At 45.5% G+C, this 12,456-nt stretch overlaps 2 protein-coding genes across 7 annotated transcripts in view; one reads left to right on the top strand and one right to left on the bottom strand.

Moving 5' to 3' along the window:
- PDHX (pyruvate dehydrogenase complex component X) overlaps positions 1–12,456 on the top strand; it is a 1,431,343-nt gene that overhangs the window by 398 nt on the left and 1,418,489 nt on the right. The gene's annotated exons all lie outside the window — the stretch shown is intronic.
- Positions 1–12,456, bottom strand: part of APIP (APAF1 interacting protein) — a 1,110,572-nt gene that overhangs the window by 1,023,077 nt on the left and 75,039 nt on the right. The window lies entirely within an intron of this gene.

Raw genomic sequence — 12,456 nt, 5'->3', positions numbered from 1 at the left:
TCCCCATACCACAGGGACCGTGTTTATACACACTAACGAGTGCCTGAAGAGCACAGAACCCCTTATTTAGGCAGTTTGATTGAAGAGGTTGAGAGATCTTATGCCCTTACCCATTTGCAAAGACTCTGTGTGCAAATGTAAGCAGGGCAGAAGAATGACAAGATCTTCCCCTGACTATTGTGTCCCCACTTGTAGGACATAAAGATGATGTTTGCTGAGTACTGGGTGGCCGACTTCTTCAATAAAGTATTCACCTCATTATAGTATACACAGAGCTTCTTCTAATAACGCCCTCTTTATTTCACATTTTACTGTCTCTGGTCAGCCCCTTCCTGTCACGTGTACCTCAGTGTTTATGGGGTCCTAGACACAAAGATGGGACAGGACGCTACATCTCCCCCCTTACATAAACCAATACATGTCACATATCCACCTTGATGATTTTCAAACTACTATCTTGGATGCACTCCGGGATGTTATCACCTCCACTACTACAGCTATCATCAGTGTCTACATCAGCGCCCATGAAGTTGGAGCAGCTCTCTTGTGAACTTGATACATACTTCAAGGGCAGGAGTGTTGTAGGAAAGCCCATAGATGCTAACACCAGAAAAAATACAACCCACTAGGGAAAAATGCCCAATACACCTCTTGCAAGGATAACGTTTTAATTCCACATAAAGATGGAAGCGCCAGAAAAAAACTCTGCTGCTGCGGAACGTTCTGGCAAAATATACATGAGCAGCACATTATAAAGGTACGCAGCATCATCAGTGACATCATTACATACAGTAGAGACCCGAACGGCTGGCTGGTGTGACCCTACACAGAAGTTATCAGCTACATAGGGGATGCCAGGCCATTGGTCCCAGCCCCATCCGTCCATCATCAGAAGGAGGCCAAGTGGCAATCTTATTGCAAACTAAAAAAACATCTTTAACTATGTAACTTTGAACCTGTTACTAGCAGGCAGGGGCCCAGGAAAAAAGCAGAGGTCATACTAACTCCCACACTTCACTTGCTCCCATATAGGTAGGCACCCCTCCAAGGTCTTCCACCCTCGTTTTAGGCTATAATTTCATTCCTCCCAGCCCCTCGCCGCACAAATCATGTGACCTAGAAGTGACGACAGGAAAGACTTGCTTTCTGATATTTTTGATCGATCGAAGATCAGCGGTCTGGGACTGGCTGGTACCTTTTGGAATTCAGGGGTTCTAAAACAAGGGTATTTGAGTGTCATAACTTGTTGGGACTGGTGGGGGTTGGAGGCCTCTGCTCTCTTTCTCATGGGATCGTACCGTTCAGACACTCCTCCCCATTGCCTTGCAGGGCCCATTCTTCCCTGGTCGCCAAGGTTGGCAACATTTTAGGGCAATGAAGGTTTATGGATCTGTGTAACTCTGACCTTTCTCATCAGTACCTGGGATACAACCTATTCCTTTGCTCATGTTCGCAGCCTCAGCCTGGGGTGCTGACTGCCTCTCTACGTATAAGCTTTATACCACAGTATGACTGATAATATCTAAGATGACTGCTATTCCTGCATGTGCACTGCATCTTTGAAGCATGTAATAATGTAATCGTGCAGAAGCTTTAAGGGCACCCCCCTCCTCCCTCGTCTCTTACAGTACCTGTGGCGGTCTTTGCCTTATTCTGAAGCGATTGGGGGTGCAGGAAGATCTTATCCCCTTACCAACATCCCCCCCTTTCGTTAATTCTACATTAACAAACTCCCTTATAAGCCCATGCATGGTTTGTCTGGGTCATCTATTTGGACAGCACTATCATTTATACCGCGAGGTGCATTAGATACCCCACTCTTTGACACAACATTGAACCCCCAATTGACAGGTGGAAAAAAAGGACGAACACGATGACGGCCACCAGTACTTTCACAATCTCCCCCATCCAGGATGGCTTCCAATTGAACATTTAATCGAATCAGTCATCCCCCTTGTATACCAGCTTCAGTTTGCATGTGCGAGCCGAGGGTGTGTAGTGCTCCTATTATTTGCACCAGGGAGCCGATGTCTGTGTCGTTTGGAGGCACAAATATGCAGCAAGAATGGCCAGTTTTTCAGTAACCCCCCCCGTTCCATTTCTGTGAGCAGTGCTCCAGATGCTATCCCTACATATTATCTCCACCAAAAATATTGCCGTACATATGGTCGTTTCTGGCCGTAGGCGATATTTTTGGGGGGATAATTTGTGGGAGCGGGTGTTGCAGGGGTGACTCCTGCACATTTAAAAGTAATGCAAGGGTTGCAGGGGTGTCCCCCGCAGGGTCCATGGCTCAATATCGCCGCAAAAATATGGCAATATTTTTGTATTGCAATATTTTTGTGGGGATAATAACACATGGAACCCTCCAGATAGGATTTTGGAGTCAGGGTAATTTACTCCCAATTTTTAGAATTTGGAGAGTAAATCCAATTTCAAGAGTAAAAATTATTTTCCTCCTTCGCAAGAGAGTAAAGTGTCTGACAACTATCCACTTTGTGCGTAAAATTAAAACTTTGTTTGAAAACTTAAGTTATAAAACAGCTGTATTTCAAAGTGGCTCTAAATTTATTGCACCTGTGAAAAACCTTTTCCCCACACAAGAACCTTGTAGATGCATACTACCCAGCTTCATCTTCATGATATTTGGGCTCAAACTCTGTTGCCACAGATGCCAGCTAGTTACATCGGGTGAATCATAAATCAAGTCCCTCACTCTACCAGCATCACTTCTCTGCCTCTCTTGCCTACTGTTGCTGACTGCCACTACCTGCTTGACAGCCACTCCATGTTTTTGATCCTTCTCTCCTTCTCCTTGCTACTTTGTTTCCCCTGTGTCTCACTTTCTGACACTACCTCTCGCCCTTGAGTGTTGCGATGCCACATTTTGCCGTCTGTTTCTCTGTCACTCTGCCTCTCCCATCTCTGCATTCTATTGTTGCTTTTTCCCTCCTATATCTCGCTCTACCGGTTGATACAACTCCTCTTCCTCTCTCTCTCCTGTCATTACTCTGGCTTTATCTTTTTTTACATTTTCTCGATTGTGGTTGCTACTTCTTTTGATTCGTTTTTGCATTGTCTCTTATGTTATTGTCCTGCTCTTTCCTAGTCATGCTTTTCTATGTCCATCCCTCCCCACCTGCTGTTGATCTGTGTTTTATTTGACTGTCTCCAAAGGTCTCTTGCTCCGATTCTATCCATCACTCCTATTGTGCGTTTGTCATATTATTAACTCTGTTTCCCTTCTCACTTTCCTTGTTGCCCTATCATGTAGCTCATTGCTCTCTCTTCCTGATGTTCGAATTCCTGTTTTGGATTGTTTAGTATGTTCTCTGCCCCTTCATCCCTCACTGCCACACCTTTGTTTTGTATTGCTTAGGTTCAGAATTGCTCTTCCTCTCCTGTTTTTCTGTGTGTCTTTTAACATAACACCAATACATATCCAAAAAGTTGAACATGCCTTTTCTATTAAAATAATCTAGTGCAGATTTTCCATTTGGTGCTCCCTTTCAGATGTAGGCTAAACCTTCTTTTGGCCATTAGGTTGTACATTATAGAGTTAGTGGTTTGTCTGACCAGATACAGCACTTGCTTGAATGCTGATGCTTTACCAACACTGTATGCCAGTACAAGTATAAGAGCCCATATGAGATGTGTGTTCTGAACCATCACATGTATAGCAGCCCTGTTGAGGTGTTTCTGTTCTGAGCAGTCCTCATGGGATGTGCTTCTTCTGAACCATTACAAGTATAGTGGTCCTCATGGGATGTGCATGTTCTTCATCTGCGCCATCACAGGTATAGCAGCTCTGATGAGGTGTGTGTTCTGAGCCATTACACATATAGCAGTCCTCATGGGATGTTCTTCCTCTGAGCCATTGCAAATATAGCAGCCCAAATGAGATGTCTTTTCTGAGCCATCACAGGCATAACATCCCTGATGAGGTGTGTGTTATGAGCCATTATAAGTAGAGCTTCCCGGATGAAATGTGTGTGTTCTGATCACTGAACATTTAGTAGTCCTTTTGATAAGTGAAAAGTTAAGTCAACTGTGTTAAAATTTAATGTTGCTTGCTTCCTAAATACATATCTCTGATGCAGACCCATTAAATCATCTATTAACAGGATTTGAACTAACAGGTTACACAATCTATGCAGCAGGGTTATTGACCCACTGAGCTGCCTTTCCCAACAGGCTGTTGACACTGAAAGGCACATAGGGTTAGGGCACCGGCAGTTCATGTGAGGCTTGCCTGACATCAATGACTTGTCAAAAGCTCTTAAGCCTGTTTGGACAATCATTATTCTTTCAGGAGGTTTATAATGGGGCTTTAAAATGTGCTGGATTTTTGGTAGTGGGGCTCAGTAATTGGACATGGGAGAAGCAGAAGTTTTGAAAAGCGCATGACGGAGTAGAAGGGATTGAAGTATATGACAGCAATGCCATCTCACACTGTTGGAGGTTGGTGGCAAGAGCTCAAACGCTGTTCTTGCTCTGTACTTCAGCTCACTGCAGAAAATGCCAACACATGTTCATGATTTCATAACAGCAGCTCTGTTAAGAAATTCAGGTACTGTCCCAAAACATAGCAGTCCTGCTAAGAAATGTGGGCATGATGCAAATCAGCCCTGCTGTGAATATTTGGCATTGTGCCATAACAAGCATACCGTATAGCTGCTCCATTTATAAGTTAGGCTACTTTGCCTGAATATATAGCAGCCCTGTTGAGAGGTACAGGTACAATGTGTGCCACTGAAAATATATACAGCACTGCTTCTACCTGTATCCAAAAAACCTGCTTGCAGTGGGTGGTCAAGTTCAGACCACATGCCTAGCTATGCAATTGGTGTGCTTCTGTGATGAAAAGAAAACCAAGTATGAAATGGCCATGCCGCTGCAACTGCGCTGCCTCTATTAAAGCCAACTAAGCAGAAATGCAGCCCTTGTTTAAGACTATTTTCATATTACACAATACTACCTGTGTCCTAAAACAAAGTAAAAAGCATGTTCATGATTAAAGATGCTTTAATAACAATGTAACCTACAAACTGCAGGCAGTTGAACAAAACACAAATTCCCTTCTATATTGCTCAGAAAGTATTATCTTGATAGAATCATTAACTGAGGAGAGTGTTAAAAAAATTAAAGAGACCAGGACTCATCCCAGTTGCTTCTTTCAAGGAACTGTCGATTACTAAATTAAAGAGTGGATTTGCAAGCCGCTGCTAACCAAACTGTCACCAGTGAGCTCCATGTTTTATGGGGTGCTACCATAAATAGCCTGTATAAGTGGTACGCAAGCAAGAATTAAAAGAGCCGTATTGACAAGATTTTGTTGCGTAAAAAGGCCTGATATGGAGGGCTGCCAGTCAATATGCCGAGCGCATAACTGTTCTGGTGGGTCATCAACCTTATGGGGCGCATCTCAACCTTGATTGCGTTTAGACCTTGTTCCGTGACATTCGCTAGCTGTATGACCTCCCACTGCACAATTTGAAGCCACTTGATGTTTGTGGCTGTTTGAACCTCCAGGCAATAGCAGAGATGCAAAAAAAAAACCCTTCTTTGCTGAACAGTCAATATCCATTGGGTATTTCCTTGAGCAGTTCTGAGGTTCGTGAGACAGGTAGTTTGATCTTCTTTACCTGCGCAACTTGGTGGTGTTTTCTTTTTATGCAAAATACGGGAGCTTGGGCACAGTGTGTTTCTGGTGAGCTTGTTTATTTCGGGAGCTAGGGTTGTGACAAGCAAGCTCTTCGATTCCAGTGCAAGATGGTCTTCAGAGATCACGAGAAGCGCTGAGTGTATCATGGCCAGTGAGCAGTAGCCCCTCCATGATGGTGGGAGGTGCAAGCATGCCTGCTGTCCCCAACCCAAGTGATAGTCCATTACTGCCGCAGTGCCCTTTTTGATGTCTGGAATGAGTAATGTTTTGTTGCATCTTTGGTTAGCCCCTACGAAAACAGTGCCTTCCTTATAAAAACACAGTTCATGAGTCTCTTGCTGTTGCACTGTTACTGGCTTCTTCATTGCTTCAATCCATGTTAGTTTTGCGATATGTTCATTCCAGAATGCTGCACATGCTTTATTCACTTGGGCCAACACTTCGTCTCAGAATCCCAGCAGTCCCTGTGCTGCACGACTCATCGAGTTTCTTGCCATCTGATGTCCACATACTTTTACTCCTCGTAAATTCAGATATGGCCTCTGCAAGCACTGGATGATTTTAGGATTTTTAGCTCACTGCAGCTGGTCAGGGTCCATAGTTTCTAATCAGACACTTTGGACCCGGAAGGGGCCTCGCATCCAACACAGTGCCAGATGAAATGGGCATTGAGCCTCTAAAATTGGTAATTCTTGTGATACTAACACCTTGGGTGCTCCCGACACGTGTGGTATCGATGAAGAAACATAACAACTTCCATTCACCCTTCTCTTCTCCACCAAGCTCATGTCTGCTTACCAACTGTTTGAACATTCTGAATGGTGCACATCTTCTATTGTACGTAGACAAAGTGTGCAGTATTTATCATGCTTGTGTTTCCTAAACTGCCTCTTTCTACGTGCTAAAACTACGTTATATACACTATGAAAGGACCTAGTGAGATCAGAAGGTATCTTGGAGGTTTACTGGTGCTATTAACAATAGTATCACTTTTCATTTGATCATTACCATGGGGATCTGTGGCGATAGTGCTTTGTGTTAAAGGGAATGGAAACACCTGTGTGTTTTGTATTTTTGGTTAGATTGACATCCTGCTTAGACCCATTAATAGCAGCATTTGTTTGCACACTCCCCCCGCCTTTTATATACACTTCCCATATAAAAGTATATCCCTAATATATACGTAATCCAAAGAAAAACATCGCAAACAGTCCAGCAATATAACCCAGTGCACATAAATAAGAATAAGAGAACTTGGACATGGTATCATACAAGTTGCTCTTTCTAGTATAAACAGAAGTATCGGAGCCAGTCAAGTCCATTGTGGAGTGCACCAGAAAAGGAATCTTATTAAAGCCAGGGAAATACAAAAGAGAGGTGAGAAAGATAGAGCGAGAAAGAAAGTGTGCATAGTAATAGAGAATACTGTTAGGATAGAGTATGGGGGATTGCGAGAGTGTGCTCCCTGCAGGTTTCGAAATTGAGGGAGCTGGGAGCTATTTGGCTCCTGATTTTAGCCTATAAGAGCCTGGTTAGCTTGGCACCAACAGCTACCAGGAGCTACGTTTGGTTTCCAAGGCCAACTGATGGCAAACAAACACCTATTTGACTTTAACACATCTATATGACATTTGAAGTATTGTTGTCATAAAAACAAGCAGAATGTTAAGTTTGTATCTTATGTGGTAGTTAGATTTGTGGAACGCTATGTACTAGCTCCTGGTTTCCCAGTGATAGCTACTGCTCACTGGTTACTGCTGGATACACAGGAGCTGCTTTCAGCTCCTGGTCATCTAATCTTAATTTCAATCCCTGCCTTGTGCAAAATATATTGTGTAGTAGTGTTTTTTGTAGCAATATTAGGTATTAGTCCTTTATTGTTCAAAAAGGGGCCACCGGCTGTAATGGGGGTGGTGATTGTTTTTTGTGATATGGGGCACTTTAATGTTTAGGTGCATGCTGGGTGCTTTGCGGACATCAGAAAGGTGCACCTAGTAACGTAGATCCTTTACTTTAACAGCAAGGGGAGTGGCATAAATGATCTGAAAGGGGCTGTTATATCTGCGTTGGTTCCACCGGGAGACAAAATAATGGAAATCCAGTCGCTGGGGAACAACTGCAGAGTGGATGACGTTGCTGGCGTTTCAGTTGTGGCGCCGGTTGTTTCCTCTGTTCGGGGAGGCGCAATCTGTTGGGGAGACAAATTGCATTGCCTTCGTTGGGGAGGACAAATAGCTGCTAAATTCCTGCCCTAAAACCAACGCTACCCTATGAGCGTCTGATGCTCATCTAACAGGGGAGAGCAGGGTGTGCATGCGGCGCCCTGTTAACACCTTGTGGGGTGACAAATGGTGGCCTTTGCTGGGCTGCGTGTGCAAACTGAACAGCGCACGTGGCAAACGGTGCACCCAATTTTATTTGAATATGGTGCATAGATTCGACAGCTTGCTCTGTAACAGGCCATTGATTTTCTCTACGATGCCGTAAGGCCTGGAGGTGGTAAATGGTGCACACCCGATGCATGATGCCCAGTAATACTGAAACCGCTTTAAAGAGGTTGTTGAAGAAGTAAGAACTGTTGTCTGATCTTGATGCTTTTGCATACACCCCATCGAGGAAAATAACTTTGTGGGGCATTTAGTGCCTGGTTGTGCACAAAGTCCCGCCTCCACCCATCGTGAGAAGGGACACAAAACCACAATAAGATAACAAGATCTATTGTACCTTTCTGTCATGATCTCTGCTTCCAAAAGGTCAGGGTTTTCCCAACTCCCTTGGAAGCAGATCCATAACCCAGGTTCCCAGTGCCAACCAGTCCCAATTGGGACCTTTTGGACCCAGTCCTGGCGCCAGTGGCACCAGGCTCATAAATATGCCCAGTCCCAGCGCTGGAAGCGCCGGGCTCATAATGCTTGGGTGGACTTACCTTCAGCAGACCATGCTGCTTACTTGCCTGCCAGTTGAGCCTCTGATCCTCTTCTGTTTGGAACTACTTTTCCTGTTGGGTGGGGCTGGAGCCACTCCCTAGATTCAGAACACTGGAACTCTTCTGAAAGGCAGGAACTCTTTTCTTACCAGGAACTCTTTTCTTACTTAGGCGTGGCTGTGGAAGGAGACACCTAAGCACTACAGGAGGCTATTTAAACCACACCCGGTGGATGAATCTTGCTTTGCGTTATTCTGCAACCTCTGCAGCAGAACGCTCATCGTGTCTTCTGCATCCGGTCCTGGGCCTAAGGAAAAAGGCTTACCATCCTGAATCCAGTCTTCAGCAACACCTATAAAGACAAGAAAGAACAGGTTAGCATTCCGGCATCTGAAAGGCAAAGGCTTACCATCCTGAATCCAGTCTTCAGCAACACCTATAAAGACAAGAAAGAACAGGTTAGCATTCCGGCATCTGAAAGGCAAAGGCTTACCTACTCTTCGTGCGCTCCGGAGGTCTTCACACTGCATTCCGGCATCTGAAAGACAAAAGTTTACCAACTCTTTGCACGCTCCGAGGCCTTCGGTGCTGCATCCCGCATCTGAAAGACAAAACAAGGTGCGTTTAAAGACATTGGGGAACTTTAATACTCACGTGCCATTACTCCTTTCCACATCTAATCCAGTGGGTATTCCGGCACCCTGCAGCCGCTCCGAACTCGTACCTGCAAAATAAAAAGACAGTTAGAGCGCATAGTGAAGCAGGCAACAAGCGCTTACTTACGTGCTTCCAGGCGCTTCTATTCATCACACGGGCTCCATCTTCAACTCACTTCAGCCCGTCATCCGCCATCGCCGGAACCCTGCAAAACAAGAGACATCATTACTAAAGACTTTAAAGACATTTGAATGACTCGAAACTTACCGTTCGTGCAGTAAACGACGGACAGCAGTCCTCTGAAGTCAAGAGGCCTGCGCTACCTATCCAGTGAAGAAACTGGTTACAGCACCCTGCCCCGAGGCAGATGGAGAGCTCGGCATTCACTTACCTAAGGTGAGAGCGTTAACCTTTGGGGGTCTACAGGAGAGGAGAAGAGGAAAGAGATAGGGACACTCCAATAACCCCAGTTCATTAACCCCATATTTTCTATCTGCAGACATCTTACTCTACACGTCAGGCATACAGTGCACAGAGGTCCAGCCCAAAGAGCCAACCGGGTGCTACACATCACCTTTGAAGATACGGTAGTCGCCCAGTCAAGACCGGCGCCTCTGCGAGAATCAGGTGAGCGTTACACTTTCGCTCATGTCCAAATAATCAATATCCAGTTTGTCGAACGGCCAAGCTACTAAGCGGGGCAGGGTGCCTCTGACAGTTCGTAGTGTGAGGCCTGTATTATAACTGTGACATGTAAGTCAAATTTTCCTGTAGAGTGGGACAAACCAGTCATCTAGTATATCTGCTGCAATGTGCTGTTTGGAAACGTGTAATCGGTGGTGTAACTGGTTGAAGGCGACCAGTAATAACTCATGTGGCATTACCGATTTACCAGTTATCTTTTGCGTCCATAACAGATCTGTTGGGGACTGTTCACACCCTCTTTTCACCCAAAGTTATTTTTCCTCTTGTGGCGCTCGTGCCTGTAATTCAATTATCTGCAATTGGTAAGGTGTTATAGGGTGCTGGCAACTGTTCCATGTTGGGTGTTAGTCCATGTTGGATGTTAGTAAAGGGTACTCTGAAACCTGTGGTACTGGAAGGTATGTTGCCGCCTTCGCCGCTGCATCTGCGGCAGCGTTGCCGAGTGAGACCTCATCTGTGTGGGCGTTGAATTTTATGACTGCCACTACAGATGGTTGGGATAATGCATGAATGAGTTTATCCAAAAATGCAGCATGTTGCAATGGACATCCTTCGGCTCTCCAAAATCCCCTCTTCCACTGTGTAAGGCCGGCATGCACTGTGGTGGTGACATGTGCTGAATCGGAATAAATGGCCACGTGACACCCTTGGGATGCTTTTGGGATGTCATCTTGCTCTGGTCAAAAGTTAGTCACGATGGCAAGTCCTCGTCAGAACACATTCCCGTTAAAAGGTAGCTGGGTTAACCGTTTTGCATCGTACAATGTGAATGTTTGGGCTTGAAAAAATAATCTCGTATGCGGATGCTCACTGTCTGGTCAATGTGGATTTAGAGCGTTCTAAAATGGCAAAAACGGCATGCTCAACATATAAGGTTACGGAGCATCCCAACACGATAGTTGAACTCTTCTCAATGGCAAATGCCACAGCAGCAAGTGCTTGTTCACATGTAAATTGGCCCTGCATTACAGAGTCTAGCATTGCACTGTAATAGGTTAATGGCTTGTGATCCATGGAGTTTTTCTGTTTCAGTACCTCAGTCATCAGTTGTCCGTTAGAGTGAGAAAATAAATGGAACTCTTGCATGTAGTATGGAGTTGCTAGCACTGGTGCAGTGGATATGACCTCATTGAGATAATTGAAATTAGTGAGCATGTCCTCAGTCCACACTTTTGTTGTCCCCTTTTTGTGCTTCCTTGAGGACCTGTAAAAGGGTCCTGGTGTATGCCGCATAGGCAAGTATCCATGCACTGCAATAGAGTCCTAAGAATGTTTGCATTTCCTTCACTGTTTTGGGCTGTGGGGTAGCATGCACAGAGGCAGCGTGATCACGGATGATTCTTATGCCATTCGCTGAAATCAACTGACCCAAATGCAGTACCTCCTGGAGGCAGTACTGTTATTTGGCCTTATTAACCTTGTATCCCTTACAGGCCAAGAGCTGTAGGAGTGTTATGGAGTCCTGCTGGCACTGATACTCTCTGACACTGCACACTAGTAAATAATCAACATACTGGATGATTGTACTAGTCATCTGAATATTGCCTCAGTCAGCGTGAACTATCCTGTTGAAAATGCTGGGGGACTCGTACCCTTGAGGCAGTCTTGTGTGTTACAAACGCAACCCCCCCGATGCGTGAACTCAGTGAGTTATTGTGAGTCGGGATGCAAAGGGAAAGAAAAGAAGGTGTTCTTAAGGTCCACCGAGGTAAAGTGGGTTGCCTCTTTAGGGATATTAAGTATTGTCGCAGGGTTCGGAACCACCAGAAATTCTGCCTGCACAATGTCATTAAGAGGGTGTAAGTCTTGAATTGTTCTCCAGCGCTCCCCCTTTCGCCTTTATCGGGCACGTAGCCGAGTTGCCTAGGGAGGTAGATGTTATAATAATTCCCTGATTTAGTAGGGCCACAATAGTGTCCTGTATCCCCTCCTCCCCGTTTCTTGATAAAGGATACTGCCTTGTTCGGGGCAACACAGCACCTGTCTTGAGTATTATTCAAACCGGGGTCACTCCTTGCAAGAGCCCAACATCATGGGCTTTCGTGGTCCAAATGCTCTCATGGACCTGCTCTAGTCTGTCTCAGTGAAAGGGGGCGAGTGTCATGGCCACTGGGTAGGAGCCTAGTGCTTCACTTCATGCAGCGTCCCAATGGACCCAGTCTTGGCGCCTATGGCACCAAGCTCATTTCAAAGTGTGCATGGCACACAGAACACCGAAGGCACGTACAGCAAGGCTGGGCGGCGCCCTGTTATCACAGGAAGGCACATGCAGAAGACAGAAGGAGGAGGTGGGGCCACAAGGTGGGGGCCTAAGGAGAGTGGCTGGGGCCAGGCTATATAAGCCGGCCCCACCCGCATACTGGCGCTTTGCGTTAGTTTGCTGAAAGCAGCATAACGCTTACCGCCGTTCAGAGGACTCTTACCTGATTCAGCACGTGTGCCTTCAGTCTCCGGAACCCTTCAACACCTACCTGGTTCTACACGCGCATCTCCAGTCTCTGGA

The sequence above is a fragment of the Ambystoma mexicanum genome, chromosome 11 (genome assembly GCF_040938575.1).
Source record: "Ambystoma mexicanum isolate Mex_15411 chromosome 11, UKY_AmexF1_1, whole genome shotgun sequence".
NCBI lineage: Eukaryota > Metazoa > Chordata > Amphibia > Caudata > Ambystomatidae > Ambystoma > Ambystoma mexicanum.
This window is presented reverse-complemented; position numbering and strand designations above follow the sequence as displayed.